Here is a 7,974-nt window from a genome sequence, read left to right on the forward strand (position 1 = left end):
AATAACAGTTGATTAATTTAGGATTTTTAATTGACACAATTCAAATCTTTTATCATATGCATTACGAATAATCCTATTCAATATTATAGAATAAAGCATATAGACATAAGACATCACTTCATTAGAGGTCATGTAGCTAAGGGAGAGATTGAATTGAATCATGTTACTACAAAAAATTAACTTGTAGATATTTTCATAAAACCATTGGCTCTTGACACTTTTAGCACATTAAAAATCAGGTTAGGTGTAATTGATCTTAATGCTTAAATTAAAAATTCTGCAAACTTGATGTATTATATATTTATGTCTGTTTAGTTTGTCTCGATTTATTTATTTTGTTTGTTTTTATGTGTTTAGTTGTGTTTCTTTTATTTTTATTTTTATTTTTACTATGAAGCATGTCACTTATTAAAAAATATTTGGTTATGAGAAGATTTATAGTTTATCATGTCTTATTTTCTAAGTGTTCTATTTGTACTGTATGAAATTTTTTTATCCTGTACGAATTATGTAGCATGTACATGATTGGTTTTGAAGTTGAGCATGCAAAACTTAGTTTTCATAGTGTTCATATTGTATAATAACATCATCGTACTGTACGATTTGTATAAATTCTTCTATACATGAGGGGATGATTTATCAATTAGATTCAGTTATTTATTATTGTTCATACGTATGAAATCATATGTTGTCTTTATGATCAAGTTGTTAGTTTCTATAGGAGATGAATCTAACCGTCTTTAAAATAATCTTAAATATTATGATCATCCCGGACGAACACCCTTTCGTTTATTACGAACATGTGGTTAAAAAGCAAGTATGAAAAAATGCCTCAAAAGTGGCATTTTATGAAAGGTCATTTCATTTTTATCCATTTCTATTTGTATGTATGAAAATAATTTCATTTTCTATGATTTTAAAATTGTACTTATGATTCAAGTTTTGTACTATACGATAGGTTATTTTCCTTTAAATAGAAGGGTCTTTAAAATCATTTTATTCACTTTCTTATACATTTCAAATCCCTTTAGAGCTCTTGTCTTAGGAATGGCTAGTTCTAGCAAGTGACCACATCTTTCTAAGGGTTCCTCTTCTAGAAGCGGTGGGGATGATAACTTCTTAATTAAGGCGAATGAGGATACCTATTTTAGGTATTCTCCTGCCAAGATCATCTCTTTTAGACTTCTCATTCAAGGTGATCTTCACTTTTCTATTATGCCCTTGTTTGCGTCGACTCAATTCTATTTCTTTCTTACTCTTATTTATGTCTACCACTAAAAAACTTTCCAATACTTCTTGGAAAACATTAGATTTAATGAGGACCACTCTAGGATTAGTTCATATGTTCATAAACAACGAGTAGAAATTACCACGAAAGATATAGGCAACTTTCTTAATTTGAAAGCCTAAGGCATTCAAGCCCAGACTTTGACTTCTAGGGCCAATTTTGATTGGACTAAAATTAATAAAACTCTTAGAGATGTATCCCAAGTGTGTTATTAGTCTAGGGTCTATACTCTACATAAAAATGTCTAGGTCATCCAACATATTTTGCAAACTTCAATTATCCCTAAAGTTGGTGATTGAATAAATATGACTCCACTTTTATCCACAATCACCTATCTGATTATTACTAAAAAACTCTTTAATGAAGCCCAACTCATTATGGACTACATCTACAATCTTTCAAAAATTGGGCTTCCACATCATAAGAGGAAGAAAAATATGACTTTAGGATATTTAGTTGCCTACATCCTAGATAAGAAGTACAATCTGATCCATCCTGATCCTCTCACAAAACTTTATATCTTCTTCACTGAGCCTCTTTTTAGACACTCTTTGGGAGAGATCAGAGTTCAAAGAGTGATGATTCTGAGGACAAAGGGGGAGCTCTTACTCCAGCACATGCATATGGAATTAACCAAAACTAATATCAAGAAATAGTCTAACAATTTGATCGATTGGAAACTCATTTTGATCAATGCTTTGATCAAATTGAGACTCACCTTAACCAATAAGATACTCATTACAATGAAGATATGGGGTGGATCTGAGGATAGTTTGACTCGATGAACATGAATGTAGTTACTGTTAGTAGTTATTTTTCAATGTTTAATCCACCACCTTCTCCAGACCAAGGCCCGTCAGATTTTTAGATGTACTTCTATCATGTTGTTGTTTATGCGTTTTGTATTTACTGTTGTGATGTTGCTTTTTGAGTTTAGTGTTTTTATGATGATGTTTGCTAGATGATGTTATGTGAGATATTATGATGAGATGATATGTTTTGAGAACATGTTTGCATGTGATCCTTATATCAATGCAATGTGGTATGTTTTTGTTGACATATTTTTAATTTTAATTCTTGAAATATTTGCATTTTTAATGAGAAAAATCTTTCGAAAATGATCATTGAAATTAGTTATAAATTACTTTGCTCTACAAATTAGTTTTATTATAAAATTTAATTTTAAAAAAAAATTAAAATTATAACTGGATTTAGATAAGAAGATCAATTTCTTATTCTTTTAGACAAATATATCTAAACTTTAATTATTACAAGATTGATGTCTTATTATTTATTTATTTTTTTAATATGTTTATTTTTGTTATTAGTGAAATTTTCTTTTTAGATTACTGATATTGAAAAGACTCAGAGAATAAAAAAAATGCAAAAAGTGTACAAAAATAGAAAAGATACGTAATTGTTCGCAAAGTAAAAAGAGATACATAATTAGCTCAAATAGAAAAATGTATAAAGTGTGCCACAAATCTTTGAAAAGATACGCATTGCTAATTGAAACTTTTTATTATGTTCTTTCCATTATCATTCAATATCTAATTCAAATTTATCTAATTATCAATCATATACATTATTGAATTCAAAGTTAATTAATCTTCATTTCATCATTTTTGTAATAATCATTTTATTTTGAATGGAAAATGAACCCAATTGACTTTTCTTATCTTACTTGTTCTTTGATTTAAATTTTTTGAAATTTTTCTTTTTAGTATTACAAAATTAATATTGTATGTGCAATTGGTTTAAAATTATTATCTCCTTCAACTCTTTAGGTTTATCTATAGAAACCTTTCATTTCAAGTTGTACTTCCATTTTTATTATTGCAAAAGAGCGAGTCAAAATATTATTTGATATTTGATGTTTGATGTATTATGAATATGTGTGAATGTGTGTACGTGTATATGTGTGAATGTGTGTGAATGTGTGTGCGTGTATATGTATGTTTTGCATGTATATATATTTTTGAATGTTTGAATGATGATTCATGTTCATGTTTTTGTTTTTGTTCATATTTTTATTCGAGTTCGTGTATTTTTTCAAGTTGTTTTTGATCAAGTGTTTTTTTTTAATTTTTTAGTTTATTGTTTTTAATCTTCAGGGGAACCCCTTGTTATTTAGTTAGTCATTTATTTAGGGCGAGCTAAGGAGAAAATTTATTTTGAATGTTAACTCAAATAATAATTATTTTGCTATCATAAAAAGGGGGAGATTGTTGTAATTTAGTTTTCATAACTATATTTTCATATCATGTGTTTTTGATGATTTCAAAATATTATTGTATTGACTACTATTTCTCCAAACATATATTGAAAATATTATTTTTGTTATTTGTATTTACTAATATTTCAGAAAAATCATACTCCAGACTGCTGAATACTTCAAGTCAGATTAGATTAGAGTTTATTATTTTTGAAGTCTATACTTTTTTATACTTTTCTTGAGTCTGAGAGAATGTGATTATAATTAGATAATCGTGCACACACACATTGGGGGGGGGGGTGTAAAATTTTTTTTTTTTAAACTAATTGTACTGTATGATTTTGAATAGTACGAGATTATTTGGCTTGAGCGGTCCTCCAAAAAGTAGTGATCGAACCATGCCAAGAAAATTTTCTAAGTCTTCTTCGTACTATATGAAGTTAGCTTCATATGTATGCCTTCTAGAGTACGAAATAGATACATACAAGTTCATCCCGATAAACTTCTTATTTTTTATGAACAGTTCATACTTTACAAACTTAGATTCGTATAGACGACATCTAGAGTATGAAATGGTTGAGTATCTTTTCGTCCATACAAACAGGTAAATTTTTTAAACTATTCATACTGCACAATCATAAGATTGTGCAAACGACTTTCATAGTACGAAATGGTTGGGGCAATTTTCGTACCAAATGAAATATGGTTTGATTAAAACAGATCATATTATACGATATGGATTTTGCATAGTACGTTAAATAGAGTATGAAATCATTTTGTACTAAATAGTATCGACGAAATCTGTTCAATTTTGAACTGATTGTACTGTACGATGTCACTTCATATACAAGTCAATTAGAGTATGAAATTGGCTTATACTGGATCGTACGAGCAAATTTTGAACTTTTTGTACCTACGATCTTTGATTGTACTGTACAATCATGGTCATTTAAAATTAAAAATTTCAATTTTTTAGACAGTTTTTCACGTCTTTTATATATAAAGTCCTATAAATTGACTGTAAAAATATCCTTCTTTATATTTTCTTTGAGAGAAATTGTAAGAGTTGGGTGAGTGTTTGAGAGTGTGGAGAAAGATCTTGCAAGTGAACATTATGAAGGATTCACAAGGTTTCCCAAAGGTGAAGATCTCTTTGTAAGTCTTGTCAAATCTCTTCCTTACTTCTTTGGAGTTGCCCGTGAGAAGATCTTTGGAGAAAATCCAGTTCTCTACCGATACCAAGAGGTTGTGAAAGGATGACGATTCTCTACCGACACTTGAAGAAGTGTGAAAGGATGATGATTTTCTGTCGACACTTAGAAAAATATGAAATGATGATGATTCTCTACCGATACTTGGAGAGTATAAAAGGATGACGATACTATGCCACATCGCAGATTGGTGGAAGAGAGGTGTTTTGTAAAGGCTTCTCCATCTTGCTGTGGGAGCAAAAGAAAAATCACTTCGATAATAGTGCAATACCTTAAGAGAGAGTCTTCAAGGAGTAGATGTATGTCTAGTTGGACCAAATCACTATAAATTTATGAATTCTTATTTTACTACATTTTTGTTTTTTCTACGTATTTAAATTTTTATGGTTGAAAATTTTATAATTGATAAAAAATTTAATCATGGAAAAATTAGAAATCAGTTTTCTATAAAAATTTTCATGAGAATTTTAAAATAACTAATTCACCCCCCTTTTGGCTAGCATTGAGATAATTACATTAGGTCTAATAACCTATATAGACTTTTCATTTGATCGATCCTAAGGAGATTCGACCTTACCTCTTCCATAAAGGCTTATGCTATCAAGAAATATTTTTGTAAATAGTCTCGGATAAGGTCAAATATCCTTAATGGATTTTCTCGACCTCTTCCATACATGCTAATTTCATCGAGAAGCACTTTGACGAATAATCTTAAAATAATTAAGATGCCAATAAGCCTTCACTTATTTGGCATTATGTTGTTATGCTACTCCTATCAATGCATCACCTGATCACCTCTATAAGGCTATTCATCATTCAATTTCCATTAGCATGGACTCCTAGAACTTTCCCTCCAACTATCTCCTTCAGCTCTCTACTTGACCATCGATTATCGTCGAACTTCCAATTGTATGCTGGAAATCATCAGTTCTCCCCCTAATAAACTCTCATCAAAACTCCAGTAATAAAAAAGGGGTATTGAAGCTTGATAAGGGATACCACCTATAAAAAATAGTGGAGTACTTATACACAAAAAAGTCTGATGGGAAGAACGTTAGAAGAGGATGAGATTTCTTTCTACCCGTAAAGGGCATTAAAGTTGGATAGAGGATGTCATCTATCCAAAAATAATGAAAAACTTTTAAGGAAAATATTCATTCTCAACAGAGTGGGGACCTAGACTTGGATAAGAGATACCTCATGTAGAAGGCTAGGAGAAAGCCTCAGTTGAAAGAAAGTAGAAGGGAGAGAGAGAAGTAACAAATTTTCAAAAAATTTACAGTCAAACTAATCGTCAAAAAAATAAAAACCTAATGACACCTAATTAGACTCAATATGAGCCCAAATGAGTCCAAATCAAAAATCCAAAGCACATTTGGAAGGTTTAAACCATAATTTTGATTAACAAACAATTTCTAAACATGCCATGCTTATTTTGAATAGAGCAACTCGATGAGACAGATCCAATGAGCCTAAGATCGTTAAACCTTGATATCAGACATTCAAATGTTCATTAAATGGTCCATGATCAAGGGAATCAACATCAGTCGTCCATCCAAGCCACTCCAAATTTACCCTTAATCTTCCTCTTATTTATTGGCCATGCCACTCTCTTAAATCTATAAATAAACTCCTCATTACTCATGAAAAAGGATACCAAGAAAGAAAGCAAAAAGAGAGATCAAAGATCTCTCTTGCCACCTAGCTCCTCCTTGACCACCGCTCGAACTTCTACCGGACCATTATTTGATGCCAAATTTCTGCCAGACCACTAACTGATGCCGGACTTCTATCGGACTACCGACTAACACCCGAACTTCCACCGGACCACCAATTAACGCCATACTTTTATCAGACCAACCTTTAACGTCAGACTTTTATGTCGAACTTCTGTTGGACCACTAATTGATGCTGGACTACCGGCTAACGCGATGACTTCGCCGGACTACCAACTAACGCCCGGACTTGTGTCGAACTTCTGCCAGACCACCGACTAATGTCCGAACTTCTGTCGGACCACTAACTCATGCCAGACTTCTTGTTACGGATCTATAGTTTATGATTTTGATGATAACAAACATTCTTTATTTCTCTACGATTTCCTTATGTGCTAAAGTTTCAGGTCCACACGATCAGACTGCAATTTGAAACCAGCTCAATATTGGGTAGACTAGGTCTGTGTTAGTTTGTAATTTTTTTTCCTTTCTTAAGTCTGTTGTATTTGGTGTGGCATATAATGATTTGTAACTCGAAAGATTTTTTGTTGTGCCCTAAAAGATTTCTATTTTTGGTAACATCGTCCGGGACGATATTTATATCATCCTGGACGATCTGACAAAAGTGGAAATCCTAATAAGGGCATCCTCATTAAAGCCGCCGTCTTTATGCAAAACACATCGTCCTAGACAATTTTGTATCGGTCAGGACGATCGGCTCAATTCAGCAAGAATCTGCCGCCAGATCTACTTTAAAAAATCTTATTTTTAAACATCGTCCCGGTGGATCGTCCTGGAATATAAAATATCGTCCTGGACGATACAGAGCAATTTTTCCAAAATTTCTCAAGTAGTTTTGGAAAGCAATTAATGGGGATTTCGTCCGGGCCGATCGCAAGATCGTCCGGGACAATTAGACATCGTCTAGCTTCATTTCAGGGCGATATTCAGGACGATTTTCCTCATATTTGAACTAATCAGCCAGGATGATAATGTCGGCAACTTGTATTAATGAGCTCATTTTGAGAGCTTCTAATTAAGCTATGGCATGAAAACTTTGTAAGTGTCTTTGGCAGCCATTATAGCTTCGTTCTTTTTGGGAAAACTTGAAGAGAGAGCTTGAAAGGGGAGAGGAAAGGATGGAGTTTGAGAGGGAGAAGATCCTGTGAGGGGGAGGAACTCAAGGGAGTGTGGAGGGGATTCCACACGGTTGCTCCGGCGAACTCACACCTTAATACCATCGGATTCAAGGCTTGTCTCGAGGTAAGTTCACCAAAGAAAAAGATCTCTTTGATGTCAAAGGACCCGGTGACTCCGCCGCACCGGGGAAGGTGGAAGTGATTTTGTAAGGGCTTCTCCGCCTAGTTGTGGGGGCTAAAGGAGAGTCACAATATTAGTGCAATACTTGAAGGGTGCCTCCAAGGAGTGGACGTAGGTCAAGGTTTGACCGAACCACTATAAATCCGGTGTGTTCTTTTCTTATTATCGCTTCCGCATTTATTTTTTATCTGCACTTTGTTTGTGGTGATTTTGGTTAGAGTTTTA

This window comes from Dendrobium catenatum, unplaced genomic scaffold (genome assembly GCF_001605985.2).
Source record: "Dendrobium catenatum unplaced genomic scaffold, ASM160598v2 fragScaff_scaffold_621, whole genome shotgun sequence".
In the NCBI taxonomy this organism is placed as follows: domain Eukaryota; kingdom Viridiplantae; phylum Streptophyta; class Magnoliopsida; order Asparagales; family Orchidaceae; genus Dendrobium; species Dendrobium catenatum.